At 41.5% G+C, this 19,474-nt stretch overlaps 1 protein-coding gene and 1 pseudogene across 2 annotated transcripts in view; both read left to right on the forward strand.

The window, feature by feature from the left end:
* The window catches only part of CCDC90B (coiled-coil domain containing 90B), a 148,705-nt gene that overhangs the window by 20,561 nt on the left and 108,670 nt on the right, over positions 1–19,474 (forward strand). The gene's annotated exons all lie outside the window — the stretch shown is intronic.
* LOC130860904 (28S ribosomal protein S24, mitochondrial-like) lies at positions 1,240–6,193 on the forward strand (annotated as a pseudogene).

Consider the following 19,474-nt stretch of genomic DNA (forward strand, 5'->3'; position numbering starts at 1 on the left):
TTTCATCCTCTCCTATCTACACCCCACCTATCCTGAGGCTTGTCCCTTTTATTTCCTTTAAACCTTCCCTCCAATTCCAATCAGCCTCCTTGCCACATATCTCTTATAATCCCCTCTTCCTCTTTTCTCCAGATTCTCCATTAGAAAGGCCAAGAACTGGTATGGCAAGTAGAACCCTGCTCCAGAGAGGAGAAGACAACAAGTGGGAGTTTTCATACTATAATAGATGTATCTCATCACAAGTAGTGTAGTGTTATCCAGTTTGGCCAATGGGTGGGGGCAGTAGCCATCTTAGCACAGCAGAAACTATGAAAAAGGAATGTTTATGTGTCACTTGGAATTGCCTCGTTGAGAGGCTAGGGTTTCACGTTGCCCATCGGGAGAGACTCACTCTCTACTTCCTTCTTGGACCGCAATTCAGGAGAGAGGACAGAGGGCTAAAGAGGGGATGGAAGGCAGGAAGGCTGAAGCAGGCTGGGGGTGCCCAGCGGAGCCACACAGATGACTACATTGGTGGTGACTTACCCCTAGCTGGTATGTTTCTTGTGTTAATCCTCATAAATGCCCTTTTTTCGTTTCCCTCTGCAAAGAGGTTGGAATTTTATTTCTGAAAACCATAATGGAAGAGGACTACCGGGTCTGGGCAGGGATGGGAGAGTAAGTCTTTTGAATAGTGGTCCTCCAGATGCCCAACACAAAATCGTGTATACAGCCACTTAAAATGGTGTTTTGAAGATGATTGAATGACATGGGGAAGCAAAATAAGCTGGATACAAATATCCTAGAATGTTGCAGCATAATCCTGCTTGTTTAGAGAGAAAGACATTTCCCTGGAAAAAAAAAAAAAAAACTAGAACATTCACCTGGAAAAAAAAACTAGCCATGTTTATTTATCTCTGGAGCATAAGGATTTTTAATTTTTTTTCCTTTCTGTACTTCCTAACATATTACTATTTTACGTAAAAGTTTTTAAAATTAAGAAAAATCACTAAAACCTAACCCAGATAGTGAGCAGCCCTCCAGTGGCTCACAGGTACCTCAGGACGTCACCATTCAGGCTCACCTGTGCCCTGGGCTGCTTCTCTGGTTCCCGATGCTTCACCATGAGGTCCTCACCAGCTCACTCCATCATGCCCATCCTCCTTTCTAGCCAGCACCTGTTCCCACAGTAACTCTGACTACACCCTGCACCTCCACAGAAGATGCAGACAAGGGAGGTGGTTGAGAAGAGCAGTAGCTATGTGGAGGACAAGGTAAGGAAAGCGAGAAAGAGCAAGTGACTGCATTCATTTTAGGTAGAAAATGACAGCAGGATGTTCTAGGTCACATCTGCCTCTGGGAGGAGATAGAACAGAGCATCTGGAGAAGCCTCCTCTGACATAAACTCAAGGGCATCTCTGTGCAAAGCTAAATCTGGCTGCTGTATCTCCACAGGAACAAATATAGTCCTTATCGTAAAGCCTTTTTTAATGAAGGTCAGTTTGTGGGCAATGTGATCATCTTCAATATGTCTGTGCAAGTTTTCAGAAAACAAGGCTGGTGACCAGGAGAACTTGGTGACTCTAGTCTTACAGGTTTCTGGCCTGATTTTGTCAGCTCACCAGATAGCACCATCTCTCTGGTAGGAACTCAAACAAATAAGCTCATAAGAGACTGATAGCTAATGAGAATGTCAATTCATTCATTGAAAAGTAAAATGACATTAAATAGAGATATGACCATATGACCCAGCAACTCCACTCCTAGGTATATTACCCAAGAGAACTGGAAACATATGTCCACACTAAAATTTGTATGTGAAAGTTCATAGCAGCATTATTCATAAGTCAAAAAGCAAAAAAACTCAAATGTCCATCAACTGATGAATGGATAAATAAATATGATCTATCCATACAATGGAATATTATTAGGCAATAAAAAAAGAATTAGATGGTGATGTCTGCACAACTTTGTGAATAAAAACTCCAGAATTATACACTTTAAAATGGTGATTTTTCTGTTATGTGAAAATTTAAGCTCTGTGTACTTTCTCAATTTTCTTTATATTTTTTTTCTTTCTGGCCGCTGCAGGATCTTAGTTCCCCAGCAAGGGATCAAACCGGTGCCCCCTGCAGTGGAAGTGCAGAGTCCTAACCACTGGACTGCCAGGGAAGTCCCTCAATTTTTTTAAATTAAATGATGGCTGCTTAGAGGACAAGATCATTTGACCAGTTCACCCTCCAAATGTGAACTGAATCATAACCAGAATATTTGACAAGTGTGGATTTTCAGCAAGGGGGAATTTGTATGTTTTAACTGTTCTGTGGTAATTGATCTGATGCCTGTCATGTGGAGAGGAGTACTTGGTGAGTGCAGAGGTGCCCATGGCCCCCCAAACCTGGCTCCAGCCACCTGGATAGGTACCAGCTTGAGCAGAAGGATCAGTTCTAGACCTTCCCTGCTTCTGTTTGGTGAGGCTTCTAATGTATTATAGCATGGGCTGGGGGTGTTCAGGCCTCGAACATGGCAGAACCTGCAGATAATGTCATTCTTTGTATCTAGACAGGAAGGGGGGGAGCAGGAAAGTGGTGGTAAAATATGGTCATTCTTACAGCCATCCAGAAGGACACTGATGGCCAGTCTGAGGCCTGATACTCTCAGTCAGTGTAGTCAACTTTCTGTGGACACCTGGACCCACCTGGACCCATTCCAAAGCCTTGGAATGTCATCATGAGTATCCAAAACTTGTGAGTGAGCATCTGGCTGAGTCAGGGGCAGCCCTCATGGGGAGGGGGTGCAGGGAAACAAACTTCCTGTTGCCTAGTGCACTCATTGCACAGCTGGCCCCAATGAGCCATTTATTTGTTGACCTTGGACTAGTTGCTAAAGAATGATGGATGGAGAAGGATTCACTGGGGTGGCTAGAGAGGCAGTTTTCTCTTCTGAGTAATGATCTGTCCTTTCAATACAGCTGTGCTTTCAAGCCAAGGTCTCTGACCCAAGTAGAAGCATCAGCAGCAATAAATACATTAAGAGGCTAAGCCGAGGCCGGGTGTGTGACTTTCTCCATGCGATATTCTTTCCCACTTGACGAAAGCCATCTTCTCATTTTTCACTCCTTATAAAAACTTTAATACTTATGGAAATGGTATGTGTCAACTTGGGTGCCTCTCTTACAGAGGGCTTTTGTATTAATTTGGTTGGTGTCATCTGGCTTAATTTATGTCCCCGCTCCTCTACCTGCACTTCCACCTTGTTACAGCTCTCCATCTTCTTGACCTCTTCTGGGCTGCTTTCAACAAGATTAACTGCATCTACATGGTCTTGAGAGCTTTTAAAAGTTTCATTTTGTTTTCTTATCAGTTAAGGAAATAGATTTCTTAAACTATAAAAAGAAATAATTTTTTTAATTCTTCATCTTAAAATATTGGTGACACTTAATATTGCCTCCAGAGCCAATCGCAAGTAGAGATAAAAAAAATTTTAAATATGTCATTGTTTTCCCCCACCCACTTCTATGCCTCTGTTCCCATCTCTGTTCACTGGTGGTAAGTTAAGAAATTTTATTTTGCTCTGCAAAAACCAACAGCCACCTTGGAGTAGTCAGGGTGCCATTTTAAGCCAGTTACAGAGAATTAAAATGTCATATATATATTTCATAATTGAATCCCTGTCTGTATTAAAGTATTTTCTACAGTCCCTTCTCAGTTCAGATGCATCTTGCATCACTAGTAACAATTTATATTCCATAATAATCAGAATCATTAGATGAATGACAGGAGAAGCCAGTTACCCTTTTGGGGGTTGAGGGTGAGGGAGTGGAAATCAGTTAAGTACATACCTTCTTCTCATTTCATGACCTACATCCTGCTCATTTAGGCTCAGAAATTTCAGCTCACTTTCTCCACTCTCAGCTTCCTGTCACTGACATGACACTTGAAGATCAAGTGCCCCTCATCCAATCACCCAGCATTTCTCCATCAAAGATCATAGAAGGGGTAAAATTTCTTATTTTAACCAGGACATACTTCCCTGTCACTCTGTGTATGTTCAAACAGCAGTTTGAACATTTTTCTGTGTTCTACTTCATTATATTCTAATGATCTGTTTACTTCATTACCTCTCCTCCTAGACTGAAACAGAGTAAATTACTGGCGTTAGAAAGTATAGGTTCTGAGAGTGTTAGAGGTAACTCAAGTTAAAAATAACTGTGAACTGGTCACATCATTTGTTTGTTGTTTGTTTTTATTGAAGTATAGTTGATATATAGTATTATGTAAGTTACAGGTGTACAAAATAGTGACTCAATTTTTTAATTGTACTCCACTTATAGTTATTATAAAATATTGGCTATACTCACTGTGTTGTCTGAGACATGGTTGTAGCTTGTTTTATACCTACTTTGTACTTCTTAATCCCCTACCCCTATATTACCCTTACGCCATTCCCTCTCCTATTGGTAACCAGTAGTTGGTTCACTGTATCTGTGTCTGTTTCTTTTTTTGTTATATTCACTAGTTTGTTGTATGATTTAGATTCCACATACAAATATCATACAGTATTTGTATTTTTATCTCTGACTTATTTCACTTAGATTAATACCCTCCAAGCCCATCCACGTTGTTGAAAATGGCAAAATTTTATTCTTTTTTACAACTCAGTAGTATTCTATTGTATATATGTACCACATCTTCTTTATCCACTCACCTGTTGATGGACACCTAGGTTGCTTCCATTATCTTGGCAATTGTAAATAATGCTGCTATGAACATTGGGGTGCATGTATCTTTCAAATTAGTGTTTTGGGCTTTTTTTTTTTTTTTTTTTAGCTATATACCCAGGAGTGGAATTGCAGGATGATATGGTAGTTCTATTTTTAGTTTTTTGAGAACCCTCCATATTGTTTTCCACAGTGGCTGCACCAATTTACATTCCCACCAACAATTTTCTCCACATCCTCACCAACATTTGTTATTTGTGTTCTTTTTGATGACAGCCATTCTGACAGGTGTGAGGTGATAGCTCATTGTAATTTTGATTTGCATTTCCCTGGTGATTAGCAATGTTGAACATCTTATCGTGTGCCTGTTTGGCCATATCATTTGTAAAAATTAGACACAGAGTACCTGTGCATTGACTGGCTAACTGGCCCAAGCAATTCAAAGGCATGGTGGAACGACCACAGTCATTTTTCCCCCCAAATCTTTTTATTACAAAAAAATTCATACATTAAGAAACGTTACACCAAAAATAGTATAATGGATATTTATATACCTATGAGCTAAGTAACTATAGCCATATATACTTTATATAAAGATTTGTAGAGTTTTAAATAGCTGTCATGTTTAATAAAAAGATAGTCTTTATAAAGAGAGCATCTCAAGAAAGGCCATTAAAAGGTCATTCCATTGCCCAGGGAATGAAGACCAGATCCCCTATGGAAGTTTCAAGGCCTTTTGTTATCTGGATCTTAACTTTCTTTCTGGGTTCATGTGTTGCTGCGCCTTGACTTCATCACGTACTCTAGCCGGGATGAACTGCTTTAAATTCAGCATCTAGGGACTTCCCTGGTGGTCCAGTGGTTAAGACTCTGCACTCTCAATAGGCCTGGTTTGATCTCTGGTCAGGGAATTAGATCCCGCGTACTGCAGCTAAGACCCAGCAAAGCCAAGTAAATAAATATTTTTTAAAAAAATCAGCATCGCCCAAGTGGCGGCACCCGTCTGCGGTCAGGGGTTCCGGCCGCCGATGCTGTCCTGGAGCCGGGATATGCAGTGTGTCGGCCGCGCCCCGCACACCTCCGCGGTCTGCGCGGAGCACCGGGCGGCTCGAGTCCGAGTGGGCAAGGCGGACAAGCCAGTGACCTACGGGGAGGCGCACGCGCCTCACGGCATCGCCCGCCGCCAGGGCTGGCTGTGGCTGCACACAGGTAACTGGATGGGGAGGGCCATGCTGCAGAGCGAACAGTGGAAGATATTTTCCTTCGAAAATTTATGCTGGGCACCTTCCCAGGCTGCCTGGCCGACCAGTTTATTATAAAGCATGGTGCTAACCAGGTGGAAATCTGTGCCCTGGTCCTGAGGCAGCTACCTGTGTACACAAGTTCTACTTCCTTGTGGGCTACACTGAGACTCTGCTGTCCCACTTTTACAAGTGTCCTGTGCATCTGCACCTCCAAACTGTGCCCTCGAAAGTTGTGTATAAGTATGTCTAGGACAACCGCCCTTTTTACATCAAGCTCTAGCCTGCAAAGGACAGAAACTTGTGGACAAGGACTGTAGTAGAAATAGGGGAAATACATCCCCTCAGATTATTGAGGCTTTGTCTTCAAAGTTGCTGTTGAATAAATAGACTCTCCATATTGTCTTGCTTCTTGATCTGGCAGGGTCCATCCATGTTGTCGTAAATTGCAGAATGTCCTTCTTCAAGGCTGAATAATATTCGTGTGTGTGTGTGTGTGAGAGAGAGAGAGAGGGAGAGAGAGAAAGAGAGAGACATCTTTATCCATTCATCATTTGATGAGTACTTGTACTTATATTGCTTCTACATCTTGGCTATTGTGAGTAATGCTGCAATAAAAATAGGAGTTCAGATGTCAAAAAAAAAAAAATCAGCATCTAGCTTTCTGTCTCCTTCCTCTAGGTCTTTTCACATGCTCTTGCTTTTGCCTGGTACATTTTACCTCCATCCACCTTCATCTGGTTGATTCTTACTTTGTTTCTAAACTTACATGTCTTCTCCCTCCTGCTTCCCGGCACATTCAGGCTGCCTAGGAGCTTCTATCGCATGCTTTCCTAGTACCCCATCAGAGCTCTAAAAACATGGTGAGATATACTAAGAAATACATATTTGGCCTCTACCCAACACCTCCCCCCCACCCCCCCAACCTGGCACACAAGTCCTAAAGCCCTCGGAATTTCTGTAGTGACAAGTGTCTTTTTGTATGCTAATGAGATGGCTGTGACTGGGGCTCCTGGATGGAAGCTGGTTGCCAGGAAAATGGACCATGTCATTAGAGGATTAGAACCTCCAGGGTGGGGAGAAGGTCTGGGGGGTTGAGTCAGTTACTAATGGCCAATGATGTAATCAGTCATGTCTATGTAATGAAGCCTCCACAAAAAACCCTAACTGAAGGGGTTCAGAATGCTTGCAGGGTTAAGGAACACATGAATGTGCTGGAGGGTGGTCATGCCCGGAGAGTGCATGGAGGCTCCACACCCCTTTCCACATACCTTGCCCAATGCACCTCTCCCTTCTGGCTGTGCCTGTTCCTTTTATAGTAAACTAGTAATCTCGTAAGTAAACTGTTTTTCTGAGTTCTGTGAGCTATTCTAGCAAATTATCAGACCTGAGGCTGGGTCATGGGCACTTGCAATTTATAGCCAGTCAGTCAGAAGCACAGGCAAAACTGAGGACTTGCAGCTGGTTTCCGAAGTTGGGGGTGGGACGGGGGGAGCAGTCTTGTAGGACTGGCCCATAACCTGTCGGATCTAGTGCTAGCTACAGGTAGATAGTGTAAGAAGAGAGTTAAAATGTAGGATACTCAGTGTCCACTGAGAACTGAAGAATTGCTTGATGTAAAAAATCCACACATCTGCTGTCAGAGTGCTGAGGAAAAAACAGAAGTTTTCATTTAGTTGGTGAATAAAAGAAACAAAGGAGTTTTTTCCTTTACATGGCATATGTTTCTCTCCACCATTAGACCTGACCTAGATGAGAAGGATCTTCTTTCATTTATCTCTGCAGCTTCCACTCCTAACCAGGGCTTTCCACCTAGTAAGTGCTCAATGAATATTTATTGAAAGAATAAATTCATGAAGAGGCACTAGACTAGGTAGGCATTATAGAACTTGAGGAACTGAATGCCCTTGGCAAACCTTTCCCTCTGTTGGCCTTAGTTTCCCCATTTGTGCTCAGTGTGCTCCAGACTTCAAACTCCATTATTCCATAGCGTTGAAACAAATAGCTTTTGTAGCTACTAAATGCCAAGTGGTTCCTATGGCAACCACAGGTTCTATTGGCCCAGATGTGCAGCATTTCAATCTGAATGCATCAGGCACTAGAAAACTCCAGAGGCCCTCCCTTTTCCCAGAGGCCACCCAGAGGCAGATTATCTGATCTGTCTTCTCTGTTTTGCCAATTCCTCTAACCCAGGCCTGTTTCCAAGGTCCCTAGAGATTTAACAAACGGTTGCTATAGAAACAGCATCCCTCCTGAGACCCCTTTCCCTCTCTGTACAGAATACTCCTGACTATGAAGCTTAACTCCCAGTGAATGCAGGACAGGGTCCTAATAAAAGCTGACTCAAGGGGAAACCAGGAAATAGCATTAAGTATAACATATGGTATTTGTAGTGAGATTTCATTTAAACACCAGCTCATCTAATTCTCATGTCAGCTGCAGAAGTGAATGTTACTATTCCTATTTCATAAGTGAGGAAACTGGAGCTCCACTCAGAGAATTAAGAGGTTTTCCTGTGGTCACAAAGTTAGAGTGTGAAAGCAGTGATTTAAAGCCAAGTCTGATTTCAAAGCATATGTTCTTAACCATTTGGTGTTATTGCCTCATAATTTAAGCAGGTAACGGTGACACCTTAGCACTATGTTTGGAGAAAATGGGATTCCTGGAACTGACCAGGTACCAGGGCCTCGCCAGCAGTCCAGTCTCCCAAATCTGGAAGATAATTTAAGACTGGAGCTGGTACCAATGTCCAGTTGGATGGATAAGGCAGGATATACCAGGTACTGGCAGAATTCAAGGTCACAGGATTGTGAGGGAAGCCATACCCTCCCAAAGCCTCACTTCTCACTTTGAGTTTATTTAATTCTCATAAAAGACTCATGAAAAGCAGGTTATCATGCCCATTTTACAGACAGGAACACTGAGGCTCAAAAAGGTGACTTGTCCAAAGCTAAGTAGCAAGTAAATAGTTGAGAAGGAGCTTATTCTAGATCTTCTGATTATAATTCTAGTGCCCCAAGTACTACAGTTTAATCATCTCTTGCCACAGAAGGCATGGCCACCATAGATGATAATGATAATGGACACCATTTATTCAAACCTTTGTGTCCAAGAGGCTGGAAATTTAAGGGACTTGCCTAAGGTTTAATATCCTCTCCCATCCTCACAACAACTGTCCCATTTTATAGATTAAGAAACCGAACTCAGACAGGTAAAGTGTGAAATATAATAAGAATTACATATTTGGTCTTCGTGCTAGCCTCTGGCACAAAGCTGCTAAAACAAATTTCCTAAGACGTGAGAGCGATAAAGGCGTTTTTGTTAATGTTAATGAGGCAACTTCTGGACTAGACCTGAAGGTGAGAGCTGGCTGCCAGGGGAGCCAACCTCGTGCTTAGAGTTGGAACTTTCTGTTCCACCCCAACCTCCAGGGAGGGCAGAGGGGCTTGAGATGGAGTTCAGTCCCCATTGGCTTATGACTTTATCAGTTATGCACATGTAATGAAGCATTCTAAAAACCCAAAAGGACGGGGTTCATAGATCTTCCAGTTTGGTAAACATCTGAAGATTTGGGAGAAGATGGTGTGCTTGGAGCAGGCTTGGAAGTTCCAGACCTTTTCCCATACCTTGCCCTATGTATCTCTTCATCTCACTGTTGATTTGTATACTTTAATATCCTCTGTAATAAATTAGTAATCTGTGGAGTAAACCATTTTCCTGAGTTCTATAAGCCACTCTAGCAAATTAATCAAACTCAAGGAAGAGGTAGTGGGAGCTTATGATTTATAGCTAGTTGGTCAGAATTACAGGTACCAACCTGAGCTTGTGACTGGCATCTGAAATGTAGGGTAGTCATCTGGGATTGAGTTCTCAACTTGTGGAATCTGATGCTATCTGCATGTACAATCAGAATTGAGGTGAATTGTGGGACATCCAGTTGGTGTCAAAAAATTGCTTATTGGTGTGGAAAAATTTCCCCTTCACACACACACATTGGAATGGATGCTCAGAACCTTTTTATAAAGGGACTTTCCCAAGTTCATCAAGTAAGCAACTTGGTAGCAGCTGAATTTCAACTCAGGTATACCTGATTATAATCGCCTCCACAATTAAAGCAGATCTAGAAAGAACTGACAAAAATTTAGTTTCTTTTTACCTTGCTCACAGTCTGATTGACTCAGTTTAGTAAGCTCTCACCTATTAAATCCAAGCCTCCCACCTGTATCAGTGTTTTGGCTGCATGTGATCCAAAATAACAATAGTTTAATGATTAGACATTGTTTTTCTTTCACATAAGAAAATTTCAGAGGTAGGCAGCCTTAGGTTGGCATGGCAATTTCAGAATGATCAGGAACCCAGGCCCCCACCAGCTATCCCCTCTGCCATTCTTATGGTACGGCTCATCCTCAAGGTCCAAGTGGTTGCTAGAATTCCAGCCTTCATGCCCAACTTCCAAGCAACAAGATGGAGGAAGGCGTAAAAAGTAATGTACTTCATTCCATTAAGAGACTTCCTGGGGCTTCCCTGGTGGCGCAGCAGTTAAGAATCTGCCTACCGGGCTTCCTAGGTGGCACAGTGGTTGAGAATCCGCCTGTCAATGCAGGGGACATAGGTTCGATCCCTGCTCCAGGAAGATCCCACATGCCACGGAGAAACTAAGCCTGTGTGCCACAACTATTGAGCCTGTGCTTTAGAGCCCATGAGCCACAACTGTTGAGCCCATGTGCTGCAACTACTGAAGCCCATGCACCTAGAGCCTGTGCTCCGCAACAAGAGAAGCCATGGCAATGAGGAGCCCATGCACCACAACGAAGAGTAGCCCCCACTCTCCACAACTAAAAAGAAAGCCCACGCACAGCAAAAAAGGACCCAACACAGCCAATAAAATTAATTAATTAATTAATTAAAAAAAAGAATCTGCCTACCATTGCAGAGGACATGGGTTCAATCCCTGATCTGGGAAGATCCCACATGCCTCAGAGCAACTAAGCCCGTGCGCCACAACTACTAAGCCTGCGCTCTAGAGCCTGCGAGCCACAACTATTGAGCCCACGTGCCACAACTACTGAAGCCCGCATGCCTAGAGCCCATGTTCTGCAACAAGAGAAGTCACTGCAATGAGACACCCGTGCACCACAATGCCCGTGCGCAAGACCCAGCGCAACCAATAAATAAATATTTTAAAAAAATAAAAGAGACTTCCTGGAATTACTATATAACATGTTCATTTACATATCCCTGGCCAAACTTAGTCACATCTAGCTGCCACACCTAGCAAGGAAGGCTGTAACCTCATCATTCAACAGGGCATTCTGTTACTGAGGAGGAAGGGAAGAATGGGTGATGGAGCGAGCAACCAACAGTGCTGTCACACCATCCTTCAAGGCTCAGCTTTAGTTTCTTCTCTTTCTTGAAGCACTGCTGACCACTGAAGTCTGATGTGATCTCCCTTCTCTGAACTCTTATTGCATTTATCAATGTGGCTTTTGGCATGCACTGTACTAGCTTCTGTATGACTTATGTGCCAGATATGATAGGTAGATGGATGATGTGAGATAACTATATCTGAGACATAAAAATGAATATAGGTATATATATACATAGTTGTAAACAAAGATATATAAACTTTCAGATGGGTAGCACAGTGGTTCAGAAAAAGTGTGGAGTTTGAAGTTAAACACATCCACGTTAAAGCCCCATCTCCACCCATAATTTCTGTGCAGATTTGTAGGTTAGTTAACCTAAGCCTTAATTTCTTAACCTGTAAAATGAAGACCATAGTTGAACCCACCTAATAAGGTTGTTGTGATAGCTAAATAAGATGATGCATGTGAAGGATTTAGCACATTGCCAGGCACATAGTAAGTGCTCATTAAATATTAGCCACTCTTATTTCTCCTTCATTCCTTACAATGGCCCTGTGAGATTGACAACATCATCCTCACTTTTAAAAAGAGGAAACTGAAGCTCAGAGAAGTTAAAGAGCTTGCCTAAGGTAACAATGCTAATGGTGGTACTACTGAGACAGGAACTCAAACCTGACCTCAAATCCTGAGCTTTTAGTTCAAGACCCCTGTCTCCTGTCTCTTTTCAACCCTGGCATGTCACATACATAACCTGCTATAACAAATTCAAGAGAATCAGCTATCACTCTGTCTTTTGCTTTAAGGCCTTCTAGGCTGTTATCTCTACTGCACATTGAAATACAGGGGAAAATATTTTTAATTTTCAGGATAAGGATCATTTTCATATGAAATCCATATAGGGTGGAAAATCTGATTAGAAAGATTTTATTTAGAAAGAAATTAGCTCAAGGCAGTCTTTTTACTAGCAGTGGAATAATGAGGAACAGCAGATGCATCTAAGTAAAATGTGAAGCTGCTCTCCCTGGGAGATGAAATTTAGCATTCCAAGCTGTGTACTTCATTTGCTTCAAGTACAAAACCATTTGAATCTCTTTCTCACTAAGAATCAAGATATTTTCATAAGCAGTAACTCAATTCTGAGAGATAATTGTCCTTGGGAAGGGAGGATTCAGTACACTCACGTATATTTCTAGAAACAAAGAGATATGCTTAGTCCATTGTAGTGGATAATCAAAGCAGAGGGTCCTGAGCTGTGATAGCGAGCAGATCAGGTTCTTTTTACAGCCCTCCGAGGTGAAACCTTAATATGAAGAGGCTCAGATTCAGTGTCAAAATCCTGGGCTCTAGTTCTGGATACAGCTATGAGGTAGCTGCCTTTACACACAGGCCACCCCCTCTCTCTGCCTTTCCATTTTAGCTTCAATAAGGTAAGAGTTGGGCTATCTGACCATTTAGGAACCTTCTAGCTGAAACAGTATTTTATAGATTTGGGATTAATTCTGGACATTTGCAAAGAATTAAGTAAAGGATATTAAATGTTATGGGCCACGTTCTAATTTGTTTTGTCTGCTGATTTTGTTTTTTATGAGGCATCTTTCCCCCCTCATTTTGCTGTTGTTGTTGTTGTTGCCTTTGAGGGGGTGATGCTCCTTAGGACTTGTGTTCTATACAGACAGAATATTGCATGTTGTTGACATGTTGATGAATACTTTCTAAAAATCTAACATCTGTATAGCATTTCACACACTCCAAAGCAATTTCACTGTCCTTATCTCACTCAGTTTTCACAATTAACCCCTGAGACCGAAACAGTATTGTTGATGCAGTAGAAAAAGCATGGATTTGCGTCTCAAAGAGCCTGAGGCTAAATTAAAGCTCAACCCTTTATAAGTCAAAAGAACTTGGGAAATTTGCTTAACTTTTCAGTTTCCTTATCTTCGAAACTGAGAAGATGGTAACCATAAAATGAGGTTTTTGTGGAAAACATCTAGCAGCCTCATAGCTGGTCTTTCCCTGTATCTTGGGAGGACACTAGAAAGCTAGATTGTTAAGAGACTCTCCTAAGATTAAGCAGTCAAGAGATTAACCAAATTTAAGACTCCTGTGAAAAGTGTACTTTGGTTTTCTCATATTTTGTTAGAAAGCTGAGTGGGTGAGCATAAGTGAGAAGGGTCTGAGGCAGTGTTGGTCTACATTGGGAGCTCAGGCATTCTGGCATCTCTAGGCAGCCCAGTCATTCATCCTCGCTTCCAAGAAACACTGATTGAGCATTTACTATTTGCAAAAAGACCTCGCAAGGGGAAAAAATGAAAGGATTTGGAGGTTAGAGTGAGACTCCGAAGGCACAGGGTTTTTGGGGTTTGTTTTTTGTTTTTGTACCTTATTGAGGTGATGGAGTCCCAGGGCTGATGGTGGCCTCTGGGAGGGTTAAGTCACTGGTTTATTCCAACACCATGCTGGGTACTGGAGACCCCAGTACTTCTCTTCTTCAAGTTGCTTATGGTCTAGTGGGGACACAGCAATGACCCCAGGAAACATATGAGCACTCAAAACAGGTGTCACGGAAGGAAAGGTGCTTCTATGTGCGAATGTCATGTAGGCTTCCCAGAGGAGGTTTTAGAGCTGAATCTTTGAGGTAAGGCTTAAGAGGAGTTTACCAGACTGACTGATAAGAGGAAGAAATCATTCCAGGCAGAGGTGAGACAAAGCCTAGAGCATTTTGGAAACCATAGATAGTTAGGGATTTATAGGGGAGCAGAAGAGGCAAGACTAGAGAGATAGGTGGTCAGGGGAGATCCTAAAGCCTGTTAAGGAATAAAATTCAATTGAGTAAATTTTAAAGATTTTATTGGCTTTATTCAGCAATTTATGAATCAGGGAGCATCCAATCTAGTTGATAGGAGCTAACTAGTTGATAGAAAGGAGCTCGGAAGAGCTTTATAAGGCAAGAGATTTTTATAGACCAAAGTGAGCACGAACAAGGAAGTTATACTGGGCATTTGCTGATTGGTTAAAGCAGAGTAACTTTCCTTATATGGAGCACAGGGAAGTCCTGGAGTCTGGTTAGGTAACTTGTGCTGAGCAGGCATGTGCTGATTGGTTGACCTAGACCTTCCTTCCTTTTCTGGGAGCACTGAGTATAGAAATTTAGTTAAGTCTTGGTTTGCTGGCACGGGGCAAGCATGAGTGACTCTGTCTTGGGCCTAATCTGGTTATTTAACAAGGCTTTGACTAGAATCAAAGCTAGATCCTATAGACAGTGAGAAAACTAAGGATAAGTGTGGAAGTAATACATCCAGTTGGTCTCTAAGAAATCTTGCTGGCTTACATTCAGAGATGCACTCGGGTGGGTGGAAGAGAGGGTGAGGTTCAGGGGGACTGACTGAAAGGAAACTCATGGAAAATTCCTAGTCACCTGAATGGTGCCAAAACTTGAGTTATTTTCTGTAAAAATTTAGAGGGAAATTATTCACTTTTCAAAAACATTGTCATTTTAAGGCAGCTGTGGTTTAGTAGACTAGACTTGAAACCAGTTTTAAATTCTGTTTTATCACTTACTATCTCTGTGACAATGGACAAGTTTCTCACACTCCCTGCTTCCATTCCATCATCTGTAAAACAGAAATATTTCCTATCCTGCAGGGTTATTGCAAGATTAAGATAATATAAACAAAGGGTCTCACATTCAGTAGTTAACTTGATAAATGCTATCTATTATTATACAAATGTTTCTATTTTAATTTGCCAAAGAGTTTGCTCTCCAAGTGTATTTAAATATGATTTAACTTAGAGTGTTCAATCTATAAAAATTCAATTACACTTGATATACCAGGAACACACTTATTTTTTAAAAGGAGGCCTGCCAATATCTTCTTTATAGTTCTCCCTTTGTCCCTGAAGGTCAGATTCTTAAAATATTGGGTGGGAGAATGGAAAAGAGGGAAAATAGGCAGCAAACTGTTAAGTCATTAAATGATGTGTTTCATCTAAATCATTTGAATCCTATGATGACACCTAACCTTTCTCAATTTTCCTTTGGTTTTTCTCTTTATAGCTGTAGTCACTTCAGACAAACCAATTAAACTTCAGAAACCCTTGAAGGATTGTGTGTTCCCAGCTCAGCCTCACTTAGAATTTCAAATAAGATGCCACCTTCTCTGAGAATATTCGATTGTTCTTTTATCAACTCCTGTGATTTCCTAATGTCAGTCATTCAGCCAGCCTTTATTAGGAGATTTCTATTCTTGGTGGGTAGTATAAAAAAGAGAAAAAGATAAATCATTCAGATGTGGAATTAACAGTCTGGGCCTTCTGCAAAACTTGCAGAAAAAAGGGCTTTGTATACCTTGCAGTTTTTAAGGTTCTCTCATGGACACTGTAGTTTTTAATCCTCCCAAGAACTCTCGTGTGTATTATAATCAGCATTTTGCAAATGAGGAACTGTTGGTTCAAAAAACGTTGTGACCAGTCAAAGCCACAATGAGGTATCACCTCACACCAATCAGAATGGCCATCATCACAAAATCTGGAAACAACAAATGTTGGAGAGGGTGTGGAGAAAAGGGAACTCTCCTGCACTGTTGGTGGGAATGTAAGTTGATACAGCCACTATGGAAAACAATTTGGAGGTTCCTTAAAAGACTACAAATAGAACTACCATATGATCCAGTAATCCCACTCCTGGGCATATACCCGAAGAAAACCATAATCCCAAAAGAAACGTGTACCATAATGTTTATTGCAGCACTATTTACGATAGCCAGGACATGGAAGCAACCTAAATGCCCATCAACAAATGAATGGATAAAGAAGATGTGGCATATATATACAATGGAATATTACTCAGCTATAAAAAGGGATGAGATGGAGCTATATGTAATGAGGTTGATAGACCTAGAGTCTGTCATACAGAGTGAAGTAAGTCAGAAAGAGAAAGACAAATATTGTATGCTAACTCACATATACAGAATCTAAAAATGGTACTGATGAACTCAGCGACAAGAACAAGGATGCAGATGCAGAGAATGGACTGGAGAACTCAAGGCTTGGGAGGGGGCGGGGGGTGAAGGGGAAGCTGAGACGAAGCGAGAGAGTAGCACAGACATATATATAGTACCAACTGTTAAATAGATAGCCAGTGGGAAGTTGTTGTATAACAAAGGGAGTCCAACTCGAGGATGGAAGATGCCTTAGAGGACTGGGACGGGGAGGGTGGGGGGGACTCAAGGGAGGGTGAGGGGGGAGTCGAGGGAGGGAGGGAATACGGGGATATGTGTATAAAAACAGATGATTGAACTTGGTGTACCCCCCCCAAAAAAAAAAAAAAAAGCGTTGTGACCTACTCAGAAAATACACAATTAGTCCAAGGTAGAATTGGTGCTTCAACCCGGGTCTCTTTGACTTTAGGTCTAGGTCTGCTAAGACAGGCCTGAAAGCTAAGCCTGAGAAACATTAATGAAAAGGCAAATTATCCTAAGTTTGTGTGATGTGTGAGCTACATCTTCTCTAGAGGAAATGAAAGTAGAATTCTTCAATTATCATAAAATATAGACAGTTTGGAAATGTCTCTGTCCACTTAACAACTACAGAATGCTTTCAAGTCTTAAAAATGTATCATTTTAAAACATGTTTACTGAGTGCCCAGTAAGCAGCCTGCACTGTTGGATGTATCGGGAATATGACATTGAACAAAAATAAGCGAAACTCTTGAGGAGCTTGCACTCTAGGGGGGTGGGGGGGCGGATGAACAGAAGATAAAGAAACAAATATATAAGGTGGTGATAGAAGCTGCTGAGAAAAATAAAGCAGGAAAAAGTGTTCCAAAGAGAGAGCTTTGGAGCTGATGTAGGTTCAAATCCAGAATCTGTTGGCACAGGCAAGGTTGTAAGCCTGGTGCACAGTAAGGCCAAATAAACTGAAAAATCAGAGTTTGGAGCAGAGAAAGTATTTTTTATCAATTGAAGTATAGTTGATCTACAATGTTGTGTTAGTTTCAGGTGTACAGCAAAGTGATTCAGTTATATACATATATATATTTTTTTCAGATTCTTTTCCCTTATAGGTTATTACGAAATATTGAGTATAGTTCCCTCTGCTATACAGTAGGTCCTTGTTGTTTATCTATTTTATATATAGTAGTGTGTATATGTTAATCCCAAATTGCTAATTTATCCCTCCCCCCTCACCTTTCCCCTTTGGTAGCCATAAGTTTGTTTTCTCTGTCTGTGAGTCTGTTTCTGTTTTGTAAATAAGTTCATTTGTATTACTTTTTCAGATTCCACGTATAAGTGATTATCATATATTTGTCTTTTCTGTCTGCCTTACTTAGTATGGCAATTTCTAAGTCCATCCATGTTGCTGCAAATGGCATTATTTCATTCTTTTTAATGGCTGAGGAGTATTCCATTGTGTGTGTGTGTGTGTGTGTGTGTGTACATATATATATATATATATATATATACACATACGACATCTTCTTTACCTATTCACCTGTTGATGGACATTTAGGTTGCTTCGATGTCTTGGCTATTGTAAATAGTGCTTCAGTGAACATTGGGGTGCATGTATCTTTTCGAATTATGGTTTTCTGTGGATATATGCCCAGGAGTGGGATTGCAGGATCATATGGTAGCTTTATTTTTAGGTTTTTAAGGAAGCTCCGTACTGTTTTCCATAGTAGCTGTACCAATTTACATTCCCACCAACAGTGTAGGATGATTCCCTTTTCTCTACAACCTCTCCAGCATTTATTATTTATAGATCGAGGATGGCCATTCTGACTGGTGGGAGGTTATATCTCATTGTAGTTTTGATTTGCATTTCTCTAATAATTAATGATGTTGAGCATCTTTTCATGTGCCTTTTGGCCTCTGTATGTTTTCTTTGGAGAAATGTCTATTTAGGTCTTCTGCCCATTGTTTGATTGGGTTATTTTTATATATATAGATAGATAGATACATACATACATACATATATATATTGAGTTGTATGAGCTGTGTGTATAGTTTGGAGGTTAATCTCTTTAGAAATCAATATTTTTCAGACTTCCTAGGTGGCACAGTGGTTAAGAATCCACCTGCTAATGCAGGGGACATGGGTTTGATCCCTGCTCTGGGAAGATTCCACATGCCACGGAGCAACTAAGCCCACACGCCACAACTATTGAGCCTGTGCTCCAGAGCCCACGAGCCACAACTGTTGAGGCTGTATGCCGCAACTATTGACGCCCACATGCCTAGACCCCGTGCTCCGCAACAAGAGAAGCCACTACAATGAGGAGCCCGCACACCACAATGAAGAGTAGCCCCCACTGGCAGTAAGTAGAGAAAGCCCGTATGCAGCAACAAAGACCCAACACAGCCAATAAATAAAAATTAATTAATTAATTATTTTTAAAAAAGAAAAGAAATCAATCTTTTTCTTTCAAAAATGCTTGATTTTCAAAACTATTCTCCTCCTAAGGATTCATCAGAGAATTCAGGTCTGAAACCGAAAGCTGAATAATGGACAATTTGCTCTAGGTAGTATTTGCCCTCGCAATGCTTTTGGCCTGGGTTCTGGTGCACACGAGACCTGGTATGAGCCCTCCAAGAGTGGAGCCTCTGTTTCCCCCAGTGCTGTGGGGCTCCTGCAATCAAGCCCCACCGGCCTTCAAAGCCAAGTGCTCTGGGGGCTCCTCCTCTTGATGCCACCAGACCCCAGGGCTCTCACTCCCATAGGAGAACTTCTGCAATATAATTATTCTTCAGTCTGTGGATCGCCCACCTGGGTGGTATGGGACTTGATTATATCACGAGTGTGCCCCTCCTACCATCTCATGGTTTTTTCTTTATGTCTTTGAATGTAGAATAGCTTTTTTGGGTAGATTCCAGTCTCTTTCTTTCTTTCTTTCTTTTAAGATTTATTATTTATTTATTTATTTATTTTTGGCTGCATTGGGTCTTTGTTGCTGCCCATAGACTTTCTCTAGTTGCAGCGAGCAGGGGCTCCTCTTCATTGTGGTGCACTGGTTTTCTCATTGCAGTGGCTTTTCTTGTTATGGAGCATGAGCTCTAGGTGCTCAGGCTTCGGTAGTTGTGTGGGCTCAGTAGTTGTGGCTCGTGGGGTCTAGAGCACAGGCTCACTAGTTGTGGCAAATGGGCTTAGTTGCTCTGTGGCATGTGGAATCT

This window comes from Hippopotamus amphibius, chromosome 9, assembly GCF_030028045.1.
Source record: "Hippopotamus amphibius kiboko isolate mHipAmp2 chromosome 9, mHipAmp2.hap2, whole genome shotgun sequence".
In the NCBI taxonomy this organism is placed as follows: domain Eukaryota; kingdom Metazoa; phylum Chordata; class Mammalia; order Artiodactyla; family Hippopotamidae; genus Hippopotamus; species Hippopotamus amphibius.